Source organism: Copidosoma floridanum, unplaced genomic scaffold, assembly GCF_036245765.1.
Source record: "Copidosoma floridanum isolate Cflo_tuat_1 unplaced genomic scaffold, Cflo_Japanese_pri ptg000011l, whole genome shotgun sequence".
Classification (NCBI taxonomy): Eukaryota; Metazoa; Arthropoda; class Insecta; order Hymenoptera; family Encyrtidae; genus Copidosoma; species Copidosoma floridanum.
The window spans coordinates 2,120,442-2,147,655 of NW_028321888.1; the positions used below are offsets into that span (position 1 = coordinate 2,120,442).

The window sequence follows — 27,214 nt, forward strand, 5'->3', positions numbered from 1 at the left end:
CTAAAATTGTTGCTGTGTATAAAATCACCTTCTGACATCATTAATGTGTTCCTAAAATGTAAGTATATAGTGTATTGATCAAGTAAAGTCCTGTCTACTACCTATGAAGCTATTTTTTTAATTATAAAAGCCTTATTTCAAACTATCAAATCGACTTGGAGTAATTTTTTTTTTTTAGACTTAAATTCGAAAAATGCACTTTTCATGTTATTAACATCTCAAGGTAAGCCTAGTTATTCCTGTCGGGTACAGTAGCAATGCAATGCTAGTCCAGGCCATTGACAAAACGGTTCTTATTCGTAATACAAAGTAATAAATTAATGGGATACACGCCATATTAAAAAATAATTTGATTTTAATGATAGGCTAACTGTACATGTTATAATTGGAGTGCTTCGAAAACTATACGTACGCATACGTGTGCTTGTCTTTATATATACGGTTTTCTTTCTTGATTCGTAAGTACTGTAAAGCGCTTTGGTGTTGGTAGCTGTGTTTATAAAGGCACATACCAAACAAGCGTGAAACATCGAGTTTTGTACTATACAAACATATTATACAAACCATACAAACTAGTGGGCGTTGCTGTGAAGTGCCAATATTTCATTAAAAAATTTTTGCCTTTTTTATACAAGCTTAACTTATTATAAACTAGCAGCCCCCCGTCTCGGCTTCGCCCGAGACTTACTAAATAAAACACCGAAGTGTGTTGACATGTAATGTGAAACATTTTTAGTTAGAAATTTTACACATATTCCTGATACATCTTAGAACAAAAATCTTCTTATTAAAAACATATTTTTTCGGAATCCATATAGTTTGTTTCGTCAAATAATAAGGTGTAAAAATTCAAAAAAATAATCATGCTGAAGAGTACCGTGCGTTCTTTATGCCATAAGATAATCGGTGGCCATAAGAAGCCGTTGATTTACAGTTTCTCCCGTGTAATTCACGAAAAGGGCTATTTTTTAAAGCTATTAAGATTTTAAACCCCCAAAAAATTTTTATTGAAAAAAAATTTTTTTTCTCATATCTCACAACTTTATTACCTGAGCTACAAAGTCCTGGACCTTAAACCCTACATTTTTATCGCCACAAAAACACAAATACATTATCTACTCATTAAAAAATCTGAAGTAGGATCTTTAAAGATTTCAGAGATTGCTGTGAGGGTACATTGAAAAGCTGATCTCTCACGTAATGGACTCTTTAGCTGTCGATTTTGACGCTGCTGTTTCAATCTCGATAAATTTTCTCCGTCAGTTTCTTGACGCCTAAGTAAAATTGTATTTATTAGACACATTTGAAGTTTTTCTTCCAATCCACCCTCTTGCGACTTTTGGTATGCTTAAAATTTTTGTGACCCCTAAAGGCTGTTTTCTGTCAACTTTGTTAAGTTCTAATAAATTTGTTAGCAAGGTAGTTTGACGTCCGATGGCCCTAAAAAAGACCGGTGAGCTTCTTAAGTTAACTCTTTCTTGACTGCAGTTAACAGCAATTGTGACTGCCTGGATACCTCAGGGTGATCTTCTCTGACTTGCTGTTGAAGACCCAGACAGATTGGGAGAAAAATTACAAAGTCCGAAGCTTTGGGGCTAGTTGTGGTGCTCTTTCCCAACGTCTCCTGGTATAACGTCGAAGACGTTGGTGTCTAAAGCACCTTTTTTATTTGCAGATTCAGTTGTTTTGGTGATCTTAGATGGGGAGATTGGTTAGTGATACTTGTTCAGTGGAGGCTGTCCCGTTGGCTCAAGTTTTTTTTCCTTCATAGCTGTTATAGCTTTTCCCAGCGCAGACCTTGGAGAGGATCAGTGATTCCTGGTTAAATGCTTAGAGTCAAGAGGGTTATATAGGGTCGACGGTCACTGGGGTTCCCAGCCTTGCGGCGAACAACTCCGCTTGTGACGTCTGACAGTGAATGACTGACTTTGTTTAATAGTGCCCGTCTTTAGTTAATATAGTCTTTTAGTCGACGAATCGCTTCCGGAAATGGTAGTAAAAATGTATTTATTGGCAAGGTAGTTTACACTTAGGTGGATCCTAAAAAGAACCGATGAAATTGATGGTTAAGAAGGGAACTTAAATACTTATAATGGCCCTAAAAAGCGCCAGTGATGAAACTTCCAGGCTATTCTTTATTATATTATTCCTGATGATAAAGAGCTGGCTACGGGTTGCTTGATTCTTGCTTCTCGATGTACGGAGACTATGATGGAGGGAGGTACGCCGCTGACCAAAGAATATCTTGTCTTCGGGTCGTTCCCCGGATAACCAACCGCTCATCGTTAGACGGGAACATGTGGGTAAGCGCGTTGGGGACGCGACGACCAAGAAGGTAGCCGTTGTGGCTGCCCGTGCCTCTCAGAGCTGTTTTTCCCTGGTTTACATTTGTAGTCAAAAATTCTCTTACTGCACCAGGTGGGATGGTGGGACTGCCACACAACTCTGAAGAGTTGGTGTAGATTGTGCTCTGGCTAGATATGTCTCTTGATATTATGCCAAAGACGTCATCGGTTGGAATTAATTTTTTTTTTTTGATCGCTCTCGTCGAGATTCAGGGTGAATGGACACTTGGGTCCCTTCTCCCTCACAGAAAAGTGTCATCCGTAACCGGGATACCCAGCTGCAAGACTATCATCAGCATGCCCTGTGCAGCTCGTTGAACTGCTAGAATACAATTGCACGGATATTGAGACGCTCCGGCTTATTATAACCACACTTATTTAATTCTGTTGCAGGTAGCCTCGATTTTATGTCGACGCCACCTAGCGGATCTTACTGAACTAAAGTGAAAAGCTGGCATATTTTTGCAAAACTTTGAGCTCATTTATTGCTATTGTTATTAAATTTTTCAATATAAAAACTATACTAAAACCATCTAGGAAGTATCATGAATTAGTGTGCAAAATTTCAGAAAAATCGGTTCAGTAGTTTTCGCGGTTAGCAATAACAACGGTTTTAGCGACTTTGCTTTATATATTAGTAAGATAGGAACATGAGTTCAATTGCACTCACCTAATGCCTGGGTAGGCAAAAAGTTCACGTGCACAGCAGCGTCTACCCCAAGCTAGTCTCCAGCGTTTGACTAGACAGTCACTTTTAGCCAACTGTAATTATTAGAACATAAGGAAATTTGAAATTACGTGCGTGGCGCTGGGACGCTAAGCCATGAGCATACGTAGAAGCTCTCAAGTCGCGTGATTAATACATGTTTGATGACGATACGTACATTCAGTGAATAGGTAACCGTTGCTGAGGCAAGGTGCCTCATGTTCGATATGGAATATTAATAATAATAAATTCAAGTATATTATAAAAGATTTGTTTTTAACAATATTTTCCCCAGGCTCATTTACTTTTAACAATAATGTTAGTGCCCTCACATCACTTTACATTTTCAGAATGGAAGCGCTAGAAATAAGTGGAGTATTAGCAATAATGGGTTAGTTGATCCATCAGTTCAAAAAGTTATAGTATTGGAATGTCGCTAACTTTAAGGAATTGTATTTGAAGCATTGTACGCCAAAAGCAGTAAATATTACAAAAGCAGAAAATTCAGTCAAGAAAGCGGAAGAAAATAACAACATTCTGCGAAAAGACTTCGTTACGTCGTTGATGGAAAAAAGTAATTACTTGGAAAAGCAAGTATCGATGCTGACCGAGGAGGTGTTAAATCTCTAATCCCCATTAATGTTTTTATTAAATTTAGTGGACACTGACATCAAAGCTGATACGGAACAACCGAAAGTTATGCAGTTCTTAGAAGAGACGGACCCGTGTCAGCCTTCTAGTAGCAATACCTTGCAGTTGCAGTTTCCTACTGTTCCAGGCGTTTCAGTCTGGTAGAGGGAAAATGCTCCTTGTATCAACTACAAAAGCTATCGATAAAAAATCAAACCCCTGTGGCCAGAAAAAAAACAACTCGATTTATATTTTTTATCTCAAGCTTTGATAAAATTCACTCTAAATAATTAAGAGACTGATAAAGTACTGTGGAATTCTGTAGTTTAATTTAAATTAGCGTTACTCATTACTCCAGACGTACTCATTGTGCCCTCAAGTTTTTTTTGCTTCAGAAAGACGATTGTCTGGGGTTTTTACTATTAAAAGGATCAGATAAATGATTTTAATTTTGAGCTCGTGACAGTTGTAGTTGTAGTTTAATAAACATTGTGTTATATTATTCCTTGTTATAATGCAGGCCTTTATTAAAAAAATATGCTTTTAAACAGTTTTGCCTATAATTATAAAATCGAATGTGATAAAATAAAATTTTGAACTCTTGTTACTTCAATGCCTTCAATATTTGTAGTCAATAAAAAAAAGAAGCGAGAAATTACAGAAAACTTTTGTAAGCCTTATGTTTTTCTGTCCTTACTGTAATTTCTCATCACAATTGAACAATCATTAAAAATATACCCTTAAAAGTCGTTTGATCACTCCTAATCTGAGTAGGAAATCAGACCAAGCTTCTTTTTTCTAAAAACATATTCGTTAGTTTACCTTAAAAAAAATTTGTAAACAACTGTAGTTTGTTTAAATCTTTCTATTACTCATCTAAATGAGAAGAAAAATCAGTTATTTCACTGTTATCTTAGTGACTAGTACTCTGAGCTACTAACGCTCTCCTCAGCCATAATAGTTATAACCATATGTACAATAATAATAGTAATAATAATAATAATAATAATAATAATAATAATAATTATTATTATTATTATTATTATGACAATAATACTAACAATAATAACAACAACAATAATAATAAAAATAATAATGATAACAACAATAATAATCATAATAGTAATAAAAATAATGATAATTATCGTAATAACAGTAATAATGTAGACATGTAAACTACTGTTTGTAGTTTAAAAAATTTTAACTGTAAATTGTAAGAAACATTGTTTATTAATTATGTGCAAAAACTTACTCCATTAATATATTGTTATAGTTTTAACAATTAATTAGGCTCCATGGAAACGACCGAATTTCTGAATGAAGGCCATTGGTAAAGTTATTCTATACATCTTACATTGTTATGTTATAAAGCTGATCGTGTCAAATGGCACGACACTCCAAGCGTAAGGGGTATGAAGAAAAGTAAGCCTACCTTGCTGACGTGACCTTGCTGAACTGGCGTTGTAGTAGGAACGGGCACTGGGAGATCCGACAGTCAGTCGGGGGCTTGGACGTAGCAGTCTCGAGTGACGATGTGGCACAGGTAATTGTAGTGGTTGTTGCTGACATACTTGCTTTCGCACGCACACGCCTTTTTTTACGGGATCGTCCAGCACAACACTTCTACATTTTACGCAGACAAAAGTGCTTGAAAATATCTCTTGCTGTTTCACATATATTTGTTGCTTTAGTGCCCTAGGTACGTATATGTGTTAGTGTGCAAGAATATAAGCTGTTGCGCACTTTCAACTATTAGATGCACGGAGTACGTTGGTATGGGATAAGAAAGGGCTGTAGAGTATCGCACCACCTCTCTTTTTGTCTGCTAAATCATGTGTTATTACTGTAACGTTGATTTTCGAGGCGAATTCTCCTTCACAAACCTTGACTCTATCTTGCGTTGTCGCAGACCTTGAAGGTAAGCGTCTGGTTATAGTGAAGTATCCTGTCAGAACGGATGTGTAAGATGGTGTTGTGTATATGTTTGCGTTTTGTGTAGTACATCCTCCTCTTCCTTAGGAAATTGGCAGAAAATACTAGTCGGTCTAAATTAGTAACCTTGTTCGAATGCTAGCTAGTTGCATTGCTCTTTGGTCGGATAGTATGGTGCAAGTGGTCACATTTGTGCATACAATAATAACCTTATAATAATTCTTGGCAAAACGCGTTGTTAATAATTTTTGGATAAAAGCACATCGTGTGCTATCGGTTGAAAAAATAAACTGAAAAATGATTTTAAAAAACGCAAAATAATAATTACACTGCAGTAAAACTGAAAAATAATACATGGAATCAAAGGGACGACAAAAAAATATTACTAATGTATAAAGTAAAGTCGCAAAAACCGTTGCAATCGCCAACCACGAAAACTACTCACCTGATTTAGCCGAAATTTTTCATACTGATTCTTGACACTTTCTAGATGGTTTTGGCTTTTATCTTCAAAAAATTAATAACAGTATTAATTAATAAGCTCAAAGATGTTCAAAAATACGCTAGCTTTTCACTTTTCACGCCTCGAGCAAATTGCCGAATACCACAATCGTTCACCGGTAGTGCATCAACTATAGGGTTGTGAGTCGTGCAGCTGGGTATCCCGGTTACCGACAATACTCTTGTCCATAAAACGATAGACTTATGTCAAATTTTCTCACGAGCCACTAAAACGTGTTCCCGGAATAAAAGGCATTTTGAACGCCATCATCTTCAGCGTAATACCAGGAGACGTCTAGCCTGAGCACAATCTGCTCTAACAATGTGGTGTTTCGTGGTTGGTCTTCCAACTGGTCTGGTACTACTAGAGCAGATTTTTCTACCACAGCCATCCAGGGGAAACAACCCTAACGGGGTTAAGGCAACCACATCAGCTGTCAATTTCATCAGCATCTTCTTCAGTGATTAGTTCCAACGGCATACGCACAGAGAAAAACTCTTCAGCCCCACTTTCCCGACCAACAGTGAACAGTTATTTATACAGGGAACGACCTGAATACGAGATATTCTTCGGCCAGTAGTATACCTTCCTCCAGCACAAGGTAAATTGAGGTGTATCGGGACATTTTTGACGGTGTAAAATTATTATCCTCCGTTTTTCAAAAACTATATCACAATAGTACGTAAAATTGTTTTCAACCGTTAGCACACGTTTTTTGTATCAATTAAAAAAAAAAAAATTATTGATTTGTTCCTGTATAAGTGTTCAGAAATCAAATTTTTAAACTTATGTCTATTTCAGCTGTAACGGGACACACTTAATTTGTATTAAGGTGATTCGTGACATCGGTTAAGCTAATTCTGGACAAACGCCCAATATCCAATTTAATTACATGTAATCCATTCCATATTGCTATTACAGTGATTATTCCTAGATAAATTAACTATTTATAGATAAAACAAAAAGAACTGGAACTTATTTTAGCCTACTAACTGATAAAAAAATGTTTGAAATGGAGAGTATCCTCACTTAGGTTACATATTGTCACGTTCCAAATTTTAGTGATAGGTAGTCGAAAAATGTAAGATTCAATTCTTTAAATAGTTTTTATGTTACAAATCCATATTTTCTCTGCCACCGCATGGACGACAATCGCGCCCGAAAAATTTGAGGTTATGATTTAAATTCTCCGTATTTATAGATGACTTGGATTGACAATTCTACCAAACTTTAATATTTGTGATAACTCCAGTAATATTAGAAAGTACAAGAAAACGTTCATATTTGTGAAATTATTCGAAAAAAGTACGTACTTAATTCTGTCCCGCTAAAGCTAAAGTGATTTAACTTTTATGGTAAAGTGGGACACATATGATTTGATTACTACATAAGAATAATTAGTTTTAGTTAATTTATTACTTCAACTCGTACATTTTTTTGTTGTTTTTCTTATAAAAGGTCTAGTAGAATAAAGAGAAATTCTTTGTTTCAAATAATAATTTGTATGACACTGTTTTCGACGCTGTCCTGAGTTACCTTCAACATTTTTCGTGTTCCGAATAACATGAATTTACCTTGATCTCCGTACGCAGAGACTCCGTGGGTAAAAGTCAAACTACCCGCAACTAGCTGTTCATCATCGAGAATCATAATGAGAAATGATTAAAAGTATCACCACAGGTCCTTTCCAGGGCCATTATAAGTATTTACGTTCCCTAATTTATCATCAATCTTATCAGTTCTTTTTAGGGCTATCTAACGTTATGCTACTTTGACAACAAATACATTTTTACTACCTTTCTGGCAACAATTCGTTCATTAATAGACTATGTAAAACCGGCCACTATTAAAACAAGTCGGTCATTCACTGGCAGACGTCATAAGCAGAGTTGATCGTCACAAGGCTAAGAACCCTGGCCAACGATGACCCTGCATTACCCTCTTGATTTGGAAGTATTCAACCAGGAATCATCGATCCCCTCTGAGGTCAGCGCTGGGTAAATCTTACAGTAAAGCCACAAAGGAAAAATAATTTAAGAAAACGGGACAGTCTCCAATAGTTAAGCATCACAAACTAATCTCCCTACCTTAGATCACCAAAACGACTGAGCGCTGCAAAAAAAGAAGGTGTTTTAAACACCAGCGTCTCTAGCGTAACACTAGTAGACATTGGAAAAGAGCTCCACAAGTAGCTCCAACGCCTTAGATGTAGTAGTTTTCTTCCCTATCAGTCTGGTGCTACAACAGCAGGCCAGAGAAGATTACCCTGAAGTAGTCCGGCAGTCACGTTTGCTGGAAGCTTCATTCAAAAAAAGTGTGTAGCTCACCGGTTCTTCTAGGACCATTAAACGTCGAACTACCTTGCCAACTAATACATGAAAACTTAACATAGTTGTTAAAAAACAGCCTTCAGGGCTGACAAAAGTTTAAATTGGAAGGAAAACTTCAAAAGATTCAAACGTATACAATTTTAGGTAGCAAGAAACTGACGCAGAACAATTATCGAGATCGAAACAGCAGCGTCAAGATCGACGGATAAAAAATCCGTAAGGGCGTAAGGGAGAGATCAACTTTCCATGATATAATCCCGAAAATTATTACTTTAATCTTTCAACTTTTGAAAAAGGTAGAATAATTATTTGTATTCATTGTGGCGAGAGATTAGGCTTCTAGACTTTTTTGCTCTGGTGATAAAATTTTGGGAATAGAAAATAAAAATTTTTGATGATATATTTTTTGTCAGTTTTAAATCTTTACAGTTTTAACAAATAGCCCTTTTTATTCATTAAAACGTGAGGAATTGCAAATTATTGGCCTTTCAGAGCCAAAAATCATTTTATAGCGTTAGGAACGCACAGTACTTTTCAGCATTATTATTATTTTTTTTTTTCTTCTACTTTCTACAGCTTATTATTTGACCAAATAAATTTCATGGATTCTGAACACAAATATTTTCAATAAGTGTTCCATTCAGTAAGTCTCGGTGACGGGGGGGGGGGGCGTTTGTAATTTAATATTTGTCTGTCCAATGAGACCAAGGTTACTTGTTAGTTTTGTGGATAAAATTTAAAAAATTCTTATGGTTTGAATTGAAAACCAGTGGGCAGTGGATGCTTGAGTACCAAAGTAAGAAGTTATACTTCTATGAAATTATATGGCAGATTACATAATTATATAAATAAATATACCTTCTATGAAACGATATTGTGTACAAAGGTGCTGAAATTATCAGTGAAATGAATAAATATACGTTAATTGGTTATGGTTTCAATAAATATTTAAGTATTAAACAACTATAAACAATGTATTATGGCACAATACAAAATAAACAATATGTAAGCTGGCCAGTACAAGACTGTGCTTCCATCAAATCTTCTTATGATTTAAAAACAACTTCTAACCGTCTAGGCTGATTACATATACAAGGTCACACTCACTTCTGTTACATAAGCTATTTACGTGTGTATATATGTAATGAATATATGTATAAATTTTATTTTACCAGATTTCTTGAAAAATTAAATTAGAAAGTATACATTTTTTTGCGATTGTGTTACGTCTGTGTACAATAAATATCTTATTCGTATGTTAAGAAATTTTCCATGGTGAACGTATGCATTTTTTTTTTTTTTTTTTTTTTATTGAGCAATATTTTCAATCCAATTCGCGCAAAGTCTATTCACGTAAGGTATATAAACAAAAAAATATGAAACTCATAAATTTTGATGGGGTATTATATAATACTTGAAATTTTTCTCGATAAATGATAGTGGTGCTGTTCTTGGTATTTTAGCTATGTGTATCAAAATTTTTTGTTGTTTGTCCTCATCGTTCAAAAGTTCTGAAACTTCATATGCATACAAATGACCGTCAAAATTTTCAACATTGTACACAGACGTAAGTATATACAAATTGTTACGTATTTCATAAATCTTTTCTACCATACCAAAAATAGGATAATCAACGCCATTTATATCTATAAGAAAAACTGTTCATTTTTTAAATTTCTTACCCAAAATTTTTATGCATTTCAGAATTTTTGATTGACAATTTTCTATTATTTTTGGATTCAAAGCATGAATTTCATCATCTACGTTTTCTTTGTCAATTAATCCTGCCTCATAATCTAAATCTAATTTTTCCATGAACTCTTTAGTGTAACATAAATTCAGCTCATTTTGTATGGCTATCGTCAAAGGTACGTTTTTATGAGATTCTACTGCATCAGCTATTTCTTTTAGTGCGTGATTTTTACCTTCTAATGGCATACCCTCTTAGTGCACTGATGATCCATTTTCCAAGAGTAATCGAGCGTAGTGCGTCAAAAAATGTATCTCAGGCTTGAGTTCGCCGAAGAGTTGAATGTAGAGAGAGTTGCTTATGAATTTATTCTTTAAACATATACGCTTCGCCCTGAACTATTCTTCGTAACATAATAATTCCAAATGACTCACGAAAAGCTAAAAATAATTCCCAATAAACATTGTTTTTGGGTATCATATCGCCAATTATGATAAGTAAGTTATTAAAGAATTCAATTCAGTTGCTGACTTTTTTAAGCAAAACTTTGTAGTTTTTTCCTGATTTTTACTATCCTTACAGCGTTCAACAGAGATTAATAGTGGTTTACATAGTTCCAAGTCATCAAACGTAAAATTTTGAATCTTATCATTAAGTGTACTTAAAGTCAATAATTTATCCTTAAAAATGAGAGCATGTAAAACATTACTAACCATAGAGATATAAGGATAGAGTGCGCTAGAAGCTGAATACAGCGATGGTTGCCGAGTGTTCTCTCTGTCTCTTTCTACCCGAACTCCGATGTCATGCATAGCATCGACTGATTGATTTTCTGCAATGTGAAAATTAGGTTTTCAGTTAAATACACACTCTTAAACGACTGAGGTACAACACGCGCTTGTTAATTCATTTTCATAGCTTTTTTTCGTTCTAACTTCATGCTCTAATTCTTTCGTTAAATATTTAAACTCGTCTGCAGAAGCTATACATATCCTACAATAATACTAAGCTGTGAAACTACAAGAAACCCCACAAATGCAATTCAGTCCCAAATTATCCCTGGTCGTTAATACACATTAAAAGCGAATTTTTTTTTCAACACCTTCTTAATCAACCGAAATACCATTTACAAAAAGATTATTAAACTCGTAAATTAAATTGTTAAGAACTGATAAATTACCGAATTTTTGCCTGTCTTTAGAATAAAAAAATTGACGTTAGAAAAATATGGTCGACATTGCTTGGAACTTGCGGAGAAAAATACGGAAAAGATAAGTAACCACCACCGAATTTTCGCTCGCCTGCGTGCGAACCCAGTCCATTACCACATTCAAAATCATCGTAAAAAAAAGTTATAGGAAAAATTAGTTCTTTTTCAAAGTTTCTGTACTTATTTGTCCATAATCCTTCCTGCATGATTTTCGATATGATAACTTTTTCTTCCGTAAGCTAAGATACATACTTAGTTATAGCTTGATACATAACAGAAATTTCTATAAAAGTTTTTAACGTGTGTACTACTGGAATTTTTACACCAATTATTGGTTTCGTAATGACAATAGATCGTTCTTGTGCTATATCAAACATGATATTTTTTTTTATTTCTTAGAATGAAGTTCTTTATCGTGGGTTACGATAGAATGTATATACTCCCCGTGTATAAGGACGGTTTGGAACGGGAACCCATCAGCCAGAAAGTGTAGGAAAAAAGCGTGCACTTTTAGGGGGTTACAGAGCAGCAGTGGTAACACAGAGAGAGAAAGGGGGAGAGAGCTAGCCAGCCACCGCAGGAACCCATCAGCCAGAAATCGTAAGGAAAAAGCGAGCGCTTGTAGAGAGAGGGGAAACAGAGCAGTAGTGTTGACACACACAGAGAGAGAGAGAGAGAGAGAGGGTGGGGGGAGCCAGCCAGTAAAGGGACCCATCAGCCATAAAGCGTAACAAAAAGCGTGCACTCCCACTATGGCTGGGAAAAAAAAAAACAAATTGAAGAGAATTTAATTATGAGTTGACTGCACAAAGAATTTTTGCAAACGGATGTTATTTAAATAAATGGAAGCACTTTTTTGGTTGACATGCATACACGTGACTCTCACACATCTAAGCTCAGGCGCCACAATCACATGACCAGTAGAAAATTGGTGGTTAATTTGATTAAAATCAATAAAATAAATAGACAGAGCAAGCATGTATGTGCATGCCAAGTGTAGTGTTAGGTAAATTCCTATTGTCGTGTTGTAGTGTGTTACTGTGTGCAGTGTCCTCATATACAATGTATACATGTACAAATGTATGTGAGTGTAACTTCTTTACAGAATTATGGATGTAACCATGAAAGTGTGCATGTATAATAAGTGTGTGTGTGTGTTCTTTCCTTTTTTATTGTGCAAGTGTGTATATGTTTGCCTGTACGAATGTGTATAGAATGTAGTAATTAACGTTAATACTATATGCACTAGTTAATAGTATTATTTTTATAAAGTACATTAACAAATAGTTTTTGCATGTATGGCAGATCGATGCAGATAGCCAGTTTTGATTAAACGGGTATTTATAATATGGTATAGTCTTGAAATATTACAAAATACGCCATATTATTAAAAGGAAGCGATATAGAAAAAAATTAACGAATTTTACGGGTTTTCTAGAGATATTGTAAACATTGTAACGTAAAAAAACAGAGGCGTTGAGTTATGAAAAAACATAACCACAATTTTTTATGTTTTCGATGTACCTTCATAAAATAAAGAGGAAAAATCATAGGAAAAGTTATATTACGTTAAGTACAGGATAATTATAATGTAGAAATGGATTTCCATGGTCATGCGTGCACATAACCTTCAAATATTAAAAATATGCCATATCTTTAAAAGGAAACAAGATAGAGCAAAAATAACGAGTTTTACGGGTTCTCTATGGAGAATAAAAATATCGTGGCATACGAAAAGAGAGGTGTTGAGTTATGTGAAGACATGACCTCATTTCTCAGTATTTTTGATTTTGGTCTATAAAATCAAGAAGGAAAATTTATGGAAAAATTATAGCATACTTGAAAAATTATTACAAATACGTAGGATACATTTCTCGTTTCTTGCCCAACAATAGTATTAAAAATTATTTTAAAAAATTTTCAAGCCCTTTATAGATGACAAATGTACAGGGAAGACATATACCGCCGTAACCCGCAAGAAAAATTCATATTAACTCACATGTATTTACGAACCTTGTACTTTACAGTATACATGCGATTTCCACATGCATGTGAGAACGTCGTTCTTACCGCAGGACTTCGAGTTCCACACTCTGGTTTTACGTTAATATCACCAATTTTAAATTCGATGGGATCCACATAAACGCTTTTTTTTAACACCTCCAATCCGCTATACTCTGTATTATAATTAGTAAACTGTTTTCTATTTTCTTCTAATATTTTAGAGATTAATGTTAAACTGTTTTTATAAATAATTTGTTTTCTCATCTCAGAATTTAAGAAGGAAACAAAAATTGCAGATGTAAATAAGTCAATTTCATCAATTACAACTTGTTCAGATTCACGCTGATTTCTTATTTTATACAGAAATATCATGAATTTCAATTTTTCCTTTTCTAACATTGATCGATGGATTTTTTCACCGAACTTAAAGTTACTTGTGTATTATATTTTTTAAAGGAAAGTAATAATTGAAAAAAGTCGCGCTATGCAGGGCCAATAATTTTCCAAAATAAAAATTACTTTATTAACAAGAATCAATCGAACTGTATAACCTATGTAACATATCTGAAGGAAGCACTAATGGTGCTTTATAATTTCAAATTATGTCACTCAACTGTACTACTTACACCTTATTAAGCTCCGTAATCAAATTGCTAACACGTAAATTAACCGTAGTACAAGTATTTTTATAAATGTACTCTTCGATGAATTTCTAGACACCAGGGCACACTTAAGAGTGAGACGATTCCGAAACTTTGACTGTTTTGTAGCATGCATCGACCGCGACAATCGGTGTTTTCACTTTATAAGATTTTCAACCCATAACACCGTATGTGTTTTTTATTGCACTTGAAGCTCTGCAAACGATGACGTATGGTTGTACCGAAATATTGTGGGATACTAATTAATTTTTTTCGTGCAGTGACATGAGTTTCCAACGCTGATTTATTCTGCAAACATTGTTTCACGTGATTATTCATTACCATGCCATTACTTCTGTTTTTAATCTCAAATTTAATTTTCTAGTATAAAATGTATTTATTCACCAAGCTGTTATATAACTATTTGATATTGTAAGTAAAATGTTAGAAATATAAGTATTTTAACTAGTTCATTGAATATTACACACCTCTGTAAGCAATACAAAATTATTTCCTACGTCTTCTTGAATAGGCTTTCAGTTTGAAGGGCCGATAGTGTAAGAGATCTTCTAATCTACCTGTTGCATACCCCATTTTTAAAACTCACGGATACTACAGGAAACAAAATTTCTTCATACCCAAGAAACCTAAACTTTTAAATACCCGTCTTCAGAAACAGCTAATTTTTAGTGAAATATTGTTTTAAAAATCTGGAAAGTTACAAGAATCACTGTTTTCGATATTGCTTAGAAACTGTAGATCATACAGAAAAGTAAATAGTATGAAGAAAGTAGCTCTTGAAAAAATCTGCAAAATAAAAAATGGATGATATTGGTCATTCCGTTCGCCCGCAAAGTTAAAATAATTACTAAAAATAGCGTTTTTTTTTCATCGTTAATAACAAACAACCGCTTAGTACAAATTTTCTTAAAATAATTGAAAATTATATGCCTTAATGGTGTTAATGAACTCTGAAAATTTTGAATCGATATAATTAATAGTTATTGTAAAACAAGATTTGTTTATTAAAAAGATGCTTTTGAAAAATCGCTCTCAATTTTTTTTAAACAACTTACACCATTGATTTTGACTAGATTCTCTTTTTGAGGAGGTACTTTATCAAGTTCAATGTTGATTTTGTTCATTTTCGCAAACCTAATTGTTGTAAGACGCTTCTGAAAAATAGGTACGTTTTAACGGTATAAATAAATGTAATAACTTTAGAATTTTTAGTTATATGACTACGGGAGTAAACTCATATTGCAGGTACTATTTTTCTACAAATTTTTTAAAAATAAAGGTCACTCTACGTATTGTAGGAGCTGAAATGTTTTTCTTTGAAATTTGCACAGTGCATGCTTCGACTGCTTATCTTTGTGATACTTAAATATTAAATCAAATACCCGGCCGTTGTTGCATGACGGCCTAATTAGTAGTAATAGTAGTAATGGTTTTTCAATCGATTACGGCAGATTCGTGAGTGGTGACGTCACAACCACACTCTTACATCGTGCAGATATTGTTCTATCCGCTTCAAAACGGCACTGGCTGAAAAATCTAGGAATATCTCGGAAACCGTAGGTCGTAGAGCGATTTTTTTTAAATTTGCGATAGCTTGTCAAAATAATAATATTGAACGTAATGTTGACGCTCAAAATTTTATTGCTAATTATTTATTTAACAATTAACGTTTGTCAAAGAACGCGAGCATCATTTTTCTCGCATTAAACTTGTCTGACAATTAAAATTGTGCAAAAAAATTCTTTATATTAGTGTTTTGCCGCACATTGTTACTGTTGTATTAAGCACATACAGCTGTAATCTGTTGTTGTAATAGTTTTTGTAAAATGGTAAGTACGGCGTACAAACAATACAGATCCACATGCATGCTATTTACTCTCTATATTTGTAATATATATATTCATACATCGCTGTCATTAATGAAATAAATGTTATGTAAAATAAAAAAAATTAATTGAGCACTTCTTCTTACACATCCTCCTATTTTTTCTCCTTCTTCTTGCAGAGTTCCCCTAGCTCACACCTCTTCAAGCTCTATACTATACACAGAAGTACAGCACACACATATACATACTTATACCAACAAATTTATTCCATAGATCTGTATATTGTTCTAGGTATGAAGTATAAGGTAACCGAAGTGCGGTCTGTGCAAAAGAGCAGGAGAACGTAGATATCTATTTAATCGCCTAAATATTACCAGACAAAGTAGCACAGGTATACATTTAACACAAAAAAAAAATTTTTTTAGCACAATTTTAATTTTCCGACAAGTTTAAAGCGAGAAAAACGATGCTCGTGGTCTTTGACAAACATTAAATGCTAAATAAATAATTTGCTAAAAATTTTTGAACGTCGGCGTTACGTCCAATATTATTATTTGAAGAGCTATCCCAAATTAAAATAATTAACTAATACGCAGCGTATACTAAAGTATAAACCAGTGGACAGTTAGTGCTTGGGTACCCAAGTAAATAGTTATACTTTTATAAAATTATATGGCAAATAGTATAATTGTAAATATAAGTACGCCTCGTGTGAAACGAAATTATGTACAAAGGTGGTGCAGTTATCGTTGAAATAAGTATACCTACGTTAGTTGGGTGGGGTTTCGATGAAAATTTTAATATCTAAGAACAGAACAATAATACACGATATTTTATGGCACAATTCAATATAAACAATTTGGCGGCTGGCCTCTAAAAGACTGTGCTCTTTCATAGAATCCTCTCAAGGTTTCAAAACAACTGCCTTAGAAAATCAGAAATACCCTTATAAAATAGGAGATCGTTTAACTGTACTCTTTTTTACATGTTTAATTCAAAAAATTTGCAATTAAACATGTAACCTTATGGAAAAATCACTTTAAATCGGTTTAATAAGATCTTGATAAAGTACCCATTTTTGTTTGTACAAAAGATTACTATGAGATAAACCTGTTTCATTTTCAAATACGACTAAACCTTTTTTTTTTTTTAATAACACAAAAAAAGGGTCAAGTATGCGTAAAACCATGTATGTAAGTTCATCCTTATAAGAAAAATAATTTCCAGCGTTGCAGGATATATTTGCGCTCCTTTCACCTCTCTGAGTTTTGTTCTTAATCACACAGACAAAACTGTGAAAGAAAAAAATGCAATAAGAATCAATTATTGTATTTATAAAGTGCGGAAATTTTTTTTTTTTATTTATAAAAATTCTAAAAAAATGTAGAAAAATTTTACTAACAATAATTTATTCATTTTAAAAGTAACAAATTAACAATAAATAAATGAATGTCTCAATTATTTGAAAAAACATGTACCAAAAAAATATATTTTATTAAATAGTTTATTCATTAAATGTAAAATGGAACCAAATGAATAAATACAAAGTAAATAAAAATTTACATTGAATTTAATATACATTAAAAATAAATTACGAACTGTAAGATAAAATGAAGTAATCGGTTTTATATTGTTGGGCCCGCTCATAGCATAGTGGGTATGGGGCTCACTCAATGTGCAAGAAGACGGGGGTTCAAATCTTTTTGGAAACTGTTTTTTTTTTTTTTTTGTTTTTTAGAAATTGGTTGAAAGAAAAAAAAAGTAAAATTCAAAATGTGTAAGTTGGTGTGGTGTGATGATGTTGGGTGGTGTAGGGAGACCGGAAGTACGTCAAGAAAGGCGAGGCGAAGGGGGAGAATCAAGAAAAATCGGAAATCGTTGATTTACTCCGTAGGGTAGAACGCGCCTATACAATTATAACTTCAAATACGTCGCTGTACGACCTATGGTTTCCGAGATATTGCTAAATTTTTCGGCCGGTGCCATTCTGAAGCGGATAGAACAAATTCCACGCACAGCAAGAGAGTGGTTGTGACGTCATCACTTTTTCGTATGATCCACAATTCTTACGCGATATCGAAAACAGTGATTCTTGCAACTTTCTGAATTTTTTTAACAATCTTGCACTCATAATAAGTTGTTCCGGAAGATAGGTATTTAAAAGTCTAGGTTTGTTGTGTATGAAGAAATCTTTTTTCCTCTAGTATCTGTGAGTTTTTATCAAAACCGTATATTTCTTACTCTACAATATTTTGTTTTATCTTGGTGAAAATACTGAGCAGTATTGGCAGTAACAAAAGAGCAACAATGTTCGTGTATTAAAAAAAAAAATATATATATGAATGCATTTATGTTACAATCGTACAGAAATTTTTTATCAAGAAAAAATAAAAAATAAACATGAAGGGGGCTTATACGTACTAAAACATTTTATATTGCGATAAAACCAAAAGAAATCATTTTACTACCTTAATCAATGTGTGATGTGTGACTTTTAGAATATTGTTAACCTAATACTAAAATGAGAATGTCAAAGATTACCGTGCAGAATAAACTAACTATACTGAAAAAAAAAAATTAAAAAGTGTTTTTGTTATTTAAATTATTATGTTGCCTGCACCTGAAAATTATAATTTTTCTTTCAGTAACACATTTAACTTTGAAAAAACACGTGGGCCACCTTAAACTAATAAGTAATCTGTATAACTTCCAATCTGCTGAATATACCTGCGCTTATGGGACTTGAAGCACCCTCATGATTGCTAATAATGTTTAATACAGCTGAGTTTTTAAAGTTTTTCCGTCTAATTTAGATGATTTTTGGTGCCAAGGTAGGCCATTAATTCAATAAATTGTCAACTGTTTTAGGGTATAACTGCTGGTTATCAAGTTGGAGCTGTAAAATATGTTTAAGTAGTATAATATTCATACTTGTAATAATTGATAGACGAGTAAAGCGTTTGAAAAATAAAAAAGGAAATATTTACCAGTTCATGTCTATCTGTAGTAGAAACTGAAATGAATTTCTCAACAATTTGATAAGTAGCCAATTTTTGACAAATCTTTTTTCTCTCAATCAACGATTTTATCCACTTTGTTTCAAATCATCAACTACACTGACAAAGCTGCTGTTGAATTCATCTACTTTTTTGAGAGGAACTAAAGTAAATACGATGTATGAAATACGGTGCTGTAGATTGTAATTCATACATAGTAAATTTTTAACACCACGAAATCACCGATATCGCTAACTTTTCTGCGGTTTCTTTTTCCGCCAGTACCGCTCCCAAGTTATCTTGCTTTATCGCGTAGATTTTTGAATTCAAAATATAATATACAACTCCCGTAGTACTTTTGGGTCTTTTTGCATCTCGAGAACTTCCTGAATGCCAATAACGTGGTATTTCAGTTGGAAACAGCTCAGTTATACTTTGCGTAAGAAAAATGAATCGGTCATGGACAATGCTAAAAATCATTAAATATTAACTGTAAAGATACGTCCGAAAAAATACATTGAAAATATAACGAAAAACTCTTGCAGCTTAGCACCTAAGACATGGCTATAAAATCATTGGTAAGATATAACGAAGTAGCCCCGTTGACCACTAGAAATAATTTTTTTTTTTTTTTTAATTAATGACACGTATTCTGAAGAGTTAATTTATCTAGGAACCTTTGTCAGTCCTGCTGTGCGATAAATTTTTCTTTGCGAATAAAAATATTATAGGTGAAAATAATCGTTCAACTCTTTAGCTGGTTATCCACGAGACAGTTTCTCATCTGCTATGCAGATGCTATTTGCCTATTTTATTGACCATGGTGTTGCACTGATCTCAATAACTGGTCGATGACCGCCCGTTGACTAGAAATTGTAACAAAGACACGCAGATGAAGTAAAATAGTTATTATGCAACAAGTGTGAAATATTTTGCCACACCAGTTTAGGAAATCTCATTTTGCATACTTGAAACAATGTAGGAAATATCAATTTTCCACACTATACATTATGATAAATTATTTTCCGTTTTCCATTGCAATATTTTTATGCACAAAGAAAAATTCATCTCACAGCAGGACTAACAAAGGTTTTTAAATAAACTATTAACTCTTTAAAATATTTTTTATTAATAAAAATAAAAATTATCTGATGGTCAACAGTGCTGCTTCATTATATCTGACGAATCATTTCATCGCGATATTTTAGGTGTTCAGCTGCGAGAAGGTGCAGAAGACGGCGTGCATTTAGTCTATTATCTAGAAGGTAAGTTTTTTATTACTGCATAAAGAAAAAGTTCATCATATTTTGCTGTTTTGATGCATGCTGATCATGTTACTTTTTTTAGAGTGGGCCATTCAAATAACTTAAAATGTTTGTAGCAATATTATAGCGCTCGAGACGAGTTTGCAATCCTTATAAACAGCAAGTCGAGCATATAAAATTTGCATAAAATCTATATTTAAGAAAAAAATAGCATTATACACGAAAAAATTGAAAGGTTATTAAAAATATCAGCATTCTTACTCATACTATCTCTTCTTAAAAAATTAATTTTTTATTATCAAGCTGGCTAGTAGATAACGGTGGAACGTTTCTTTCACATTGGTATTATTTTGGGATGCCTTGGCCTCTTGTATTTTTTTCTGATCATTTTCATAGCATTCTGAGAGTAACTCTCCATAATAAAATTGAAGAAAAAGGTGGCATATAGTATTTGAAAATTTATCGTTTTCCTCATTATTTGTACGGATAAGAACACAATGAAAAAAAAAAAAAAAAAAAAAAAAAAACAATTCCAGACATAAACAAGAATAAGCTAATACTGGGATATAATAATGTCACTTATCAAACAATGATTTTAAACTTTATCCAGAAACTTTACAAATAATTATGCATGAAGACCAACCTTGCTCTACACAACTCAAACCAGCATCCATATCTTGCGGTGTTGACTCACTATCTACGATTTCTATATTCGATTGAGTGACACGCTCAGAACCATAGGGTATAGGAAAATTTGATGAAAATGATTGAGAATTTGTAAATAAGCGATGGATTTCAGAGTAATCTTGAATAACCAATACGCTTAGATGAGGTGTTTTAAGGGAGTTTTATCGGTAAACGAATTAATAATGAGAATTAGATGAAAATTTGTGTACAAATGAATAAAGTCATAAAAATGACACGGTCAAAATTTGAAGGCACGAAGGTTTCTAGAAGCCGAGTAATTAATATTCATATTGATTTTATTTTGACATGTAGGCTTATGGGCTGCCGTCTTTTTAAGCGCTTATATTGCATTTACCTCGCTTATTAACACTGAACTTTAGATGAAAATTTTATCAATGATAAAAAAATATATAATAATCGTATTTCGTTTTATTAATCATCTTGAGCGTACTAGTGATAGAAGAAATTAACTAACAACTGAGGTAAAATCTACAAAAGGTTATGTTGTCACAGGAGAGCAAGCAATGTACTGGATGCGTTCAACACAAGTAAATTTTTAGCACCTCGATTTTGCATTGTGTTCCCACCAGTCTGAACTCCCAGATAGGTCATCAACGACACGGGAGTTAACGTCGTATAATTTACTTGATCTGGATTATTGGAAGCAGAAGGAATCATCTAGGCATATCGAAAAATAAATTAAGATAAATTAAAATGCAAAAAATATAGTTCAGAAAATTAAAATACATTGAAAATAGTGTTATTTATTATTCATATTCATTTTCATCAATACCAGTAGTATTGTGTAAAATTTGTATGAGACAAAACCAGACATGATTAAAAAACGCATTACAAGCAGTACAAAAGTAAAATTTTTCATTAAATATTTTTTACATAGTGGTCTTGATCACTGTGTACCTATTATACTATTACTATTACTGTATAAACAAGTGGACAAATATAATAAGGTGTTACTTACTTTTTTGATAAACGCCAAAATTACCGCTGGTTGAAGGATGCTTCCAAAAATTTTTACCTACTTTTATTCCGTATTTTATTCCGTATACTGTATAACTCAAAGGTAGACGTAATGTGAGAGCTCCATAGCACCATCTTCACGTGTTTAAGAAAAATTCTTAATCAATCAAACTTGCATGACAACTAAAAGCACATTTTAGTGATGATGTGCGAATCGTGATGAAGCTGCAGAGTTCACTGTATAACAGAAGTTCTCCTCGAGGAAGTGGCGGAGAAGGGTATGAGAATCCTACACAAACGGTGGCGATGACAGCGGCAGTGATCGTGTATATTCACCTACAGAGTATTCATAACCGTTAACACTGTTTACCTGACATGCAAGAATTATTTCTGTATACGAAGTTATACTCACGCTTGTTTTTATATTAATAAAATGTGACTCAACAAATAATACGTGACAGATTTTCAAATCCTATGTATATCACTTTCACACTGGATATGCTATCAGAACCAGTACACTGAGATACGCCTTAGAGCGTGGCACTATATACTACTTGACCTCGTGTAAGAGTAAGTTTTAGCCATTTACAGTTGGTATCTCAAGTATCTGTATCAATCTATACATTGACGACCACGCATGAAGTCTACTATGGATGCAGCCTTATGGCTTGTATATGCATGTATATGCTATCGTCATTAACTTAGTGTTCGGCTGTTTTTGAGGAGATTTATTCACTCGCTGAAAAAAATAAATGTTGTACTTTAACATGCTGGAAGTACATATAAATTTTTTCAATATTTTTTACCAGCCGAATTTTCAAGAAAAAAATTGCCGAAATTGCATGATTTAACATTGCTCTTATGGGAGAGAGCGATTATTCAGCCTTTGTTGCACAAATTTCGTGGCTAAAGATTTATTCATGATGAGAAAAAAGTTCAAATGAATAGCTTAACTTCTTAGGAAATGTCTTGGATTAAAAAATGTGCACCTTATTAGGCATTTAGAAGAAATATGTGTGCAAACGTAAACAAAGTCACGAGCAGGTCTTATGCTAAGTGCGTGAGAGAAAACCGAGCATTGTCTGCTGTCAGCTGGTCTTTTTACACGGAGCGAGACGTCTTTACAAAATTGCTTCTAGAATTTGTTAAATTGGAAATCATGATCTGAAACTTGGCCTAACCATTTTTAAGGCTTCAAACTATAGGGCTCAGCAAAAAAAAATTTGTTTTTTGAAAATTCATAACGGACGTTTGTTGTCGAAAGTTAAGTCCCTTCTTACTTTTTTTACGTTATTTTTTATCATGCAAACAACGTGTTTTCAAGTTTTTTTACTTGAACTATCGGAAACAAGCTGCTTTTAAGTGTACCGTAATTTGTTCATAACATTTAATGGTTTGACTTTTGAGCACTGATGAGTTGAACACAGTTAAATTAACCGTGATGTAGTAGGCGTACGTTTTCATGCATGGTTAGTACAACTCACTTTAACACGGTGTCGTACACCCGCTCACCCCGCCGGGAAAAACGACCGAACCTCCTTAACTGTGACACCAAACACTTACACAGCAAAGTAGACCTTAATAGTGTGCGATGTATTTTATACTACTTGAAGACGACTATACATTTTAAATTAGTGATACGAGCATATAAGCATGTTGTGTCGTGGATTAATAACCTTAAATTTCCAGTTGAAGTGAATTACAAATCATGATACCGGCAGTAAACTAAAAATTTTGTAACTCAATAACATCAGGAGGTTCCCTCTTATAGAGATACCAACCCATGTCATACATCATAAATTTACTTGCAAACTCAGATATAGTTGGTATCACTGGTGCAAAGCAGCATAGGCTAATCTGTGGATGTAAAATAGCTCGATCAATTTTCAATAGAATACCTTGAAATTTTGTAGTTCAAGACCTACTTTGCTAAGCATCATTTACAAGAGAAGAATCTTATGTGTACCGTCTGATTCTATCCACACAATCTTAAATGTTTTCAATAGCTTTCATGAAAAACTCTAATTCACCCATAAAATGCAAAATAACGAATCCATTAACTTTTAAGATACCACAATTATAATAGACATTAACAACGCAATCACCACAAATTGGTTCTCCAAACCTACGTCATCAGACAGATTCCTAAATTTGCAATCAAATCATCCTATCTCTTTAAAGAAAAACATGATTTTTAATTTACACGATAAAGCAATTTTAGTTTCACATCAAAAATTTTACAAAAACAAATTAAGAAAAGCTTAATCTCTACTAAGCCATAATAATGATCCAAAAGAATTTTATGATTCCATAATTAAACAACGTTGATACAAATACAAATCCAATATTCAAAACAGCCAAAATAGTAATAGCCCATCTTAAGATAACACTTTTAATTCTTCTCGTTTCCTTATTTTTCCTTTTTTTAATGATAACTTGTATAATAAATTCAAAACATCATGGAAAGAAGAAATTTTTCGCTTATACCTAAAATTAATAATATACTTAGCCCCTTAGTTCGTCTGGGTGAAGACAAGACTAATATGTTGGACAAAGTAAATACTATACAACACTTAAAATGCGATAACTGTAACACTCATTAGGTAGGTTAAACCAAACGTCTACTAAAAATAAAATTCAAGAAATATATTTGCTTAATGGGTAACTTGGTGGTATCTGCACACATAAGGATATCACAACATGCATTTAGCAAATACAACATAAAAATTCTAGATGTAGAAAATAATTTTAAAAAAAGAACTATTTTTGAAATAGTCTGTATTAATTTAAACAGCAGCAGTATCAACAAACAAAAGGAATCAAAAACCTCAGTAATGTATACACAAAAATTCTATACAAAATTGGTAAACACTCTAATAACCGCACATAAATTAGAATTTTACCGCTTGCCGTTGAAAATTTTACTTTCAAAATCATGTATTACCTAGTCATTACGGTGTGTGTGTGATCGTTGTTTCCCCAAATACGTACTAAAATCCAATATATACCTATTATCCAAAGAGCTCCACTCTCGTGTCTAATAATTTTATAGTCTTATTGTTTATTGTTATATATGTATTTATTGTATTTATTGACTGCATTGACAATTTTAACAGTTGTGCAATGTTTTCTGTATCCTTGTGTTTTACATCGGATCTTTCTATTAATATGTATCTTGTGATAAATGGATCTAGTCTACTACGTAACCGTTCTTCACAGGCATAGCAAGTTTCAAGTTTTATTTCGCTTTATAAGATCAACAAAGTCCAAACAATCCATCTATTTGTTATTTGTGACAAAAAGGTTACCTGAACGGAAATTGTAAGTAGGCGATCAGTAGGGCCTACTTAGGCTGCCTCTTTTGCCAACTGAAGTCCTACGTTGTCAGCGTCAGGTGGCGTTTGGTAGGCCCTAAGTAGGCTGCCTCCATTGACGTAACATAACCACCTTTCAGTTGATAAATATAGATATGTGCATATAAAAATACACATTGTATTATAATTGAACAAAAGTCATGCTTCATTTCAAACGAATCATATTGAATTTCTCCATGAAAATTTTTCATCACGGCATTGTTGATCACGTGTAGTTACAAAAATATAACCCTAAAATGAATAGAAATTTTATATAAATGAAGATATAAATGTCATCTTGAAAATATCTCTTATTCACAATTGATATCAAGTTTACAATATGAACATGTGATTCGTGAGTTAATTCTGAGGAACTATGAAATAATCACCAAGAAATTAATACAAATTAAATGCTCTCACTGCAGTTAACTTTTCTTTCATACAAAAACATATTGATTCAATTAAATGACAGATGAACTTGATTTGATGGTGGACATCTAAATGACAGTGTACAAGCTGTTGAATGTTCAATTTCATAATCTTAGTATCGTTTTGTAAATAGTTTTTATTGAAATTTTTTGGAGCAACAATTATTATTTCTAATTCAGTACTTTGAGAAACTTTGTTTAGTTGACAACGAATTTAATGTCGATTGATTTTGTCAGTCTCATTTGTATAAGAATACTCATTAATTATTTGTATAGGACTCAATGAAAGACACTTGTAACTTGTGTACCTGTGTATAATTTTACGCTACAGTTTACACTGCAACTGTAGCTGATACAACTGTATATACTATTCGAGACGTAAGATAAAGGTAGGTTTTGTAGGCTGCCTAATGAGTACCTCACGCACGCCCCCTGATGCGCCTACTTGTGCCCTCTGTAGGCTGCCTAAGTAGGGCCTCACGAACTAGAGAGGCAACTGACTTTTATTTCTGTTCGGGTATACTCTTATCATTATACATATAAAAAATTTGTTTTGTTCTGCATTGCATGACCAAAAATTAGTATAGTTTTGTGTACATATATTATAGCAAACATAAAAGTTCGTAGAATTCGTGAACCACGTGTAACATAAGTAGTATATTAAAGTATGTATATTTTTGCTTATGTGCACAAATACGGAATAATGAAATTTGTACCATTTAAATATCTGATTTTTTAAGACGTACTAAAATTAGGTGTACTCTGATTATTTGAGTTTCTATTTTACCAAGTTCAATAACATACGAGTTGGAAGTGTCACTTCTACCAGGAATCTCGAGACCCACAACTAATTTTGTATTTTAAAGTTTCTTTGCTCATTGTTATTTCTTTAGAGTTAAAATAAATACTTAATACAAAATATCGTGTAAGTAAATCATATCAATAAATAAATCTTATACACTCTATACTAAAAAATGATAAAATTATTAACAGCCATAATAATACATTCAGTTAATTTATTAAATAGTTCTTAACTGTATTACAATCTATGTAACTTTGCTTATATCATTGCATATACCAAAAACTTTTATTAAAATTAAGTGCTAAAAATTTGCTTGTATAGAAAGATACACGAAATTTTATATATATCCTTCTATATTATATAGTTAAATGTGTGGATCATTCAACATAACCCCCCACTGTCCCCCACCTCCCCCAAAAAGACCCCCCGCAACCCCTCCACTGCCTCCCACCGCCCCTCCACACAATTTTTCTTGCCCCATTACCCCCCATACGATTTTTTAACTGTTTCAATGCACTTCCATTGTTTGCGTGAATTTTTTTTTATAATTTGACTATATAATATGATTATTGATCGAAATGTTTGTTTTATTATTATTTTTGTAGGATAAAATTAATACGTAGTTATATACCTAATTGTGTATTTAAAACTACTAATCTCTGTCTAAGGCAATCATGTATACATATATGGTTGCTTATGGTGCAACCATTTAAGTGCAAAATAAAAAACTGCACTAGCAGTATAAGAACCTGGCTTATAAAACCCTAACGCCATCTTATAATTAAAAAAAAATTAATCTATTGAAATCAGTTCCTGTTGCTTCATTTTTTATCAACATCAAGTTTTATACAATGTTCATTGTAGTGCT

General features: G+C 33.1%; 1 protein-coding gene across 1 annotated transcript in view; it reads left to right on the forward strand.

Moving 5' to 3' along the window:
• Positions 1-27,214, forward strand: part of alphaCOP (coatomer subunit alpha) — a 288,800-nt gene that overhangs the window by 248,723 nt on the left and 12,863 nt on the right. The gene's annotated exons all lie outside the window — the stretch shown is intronic.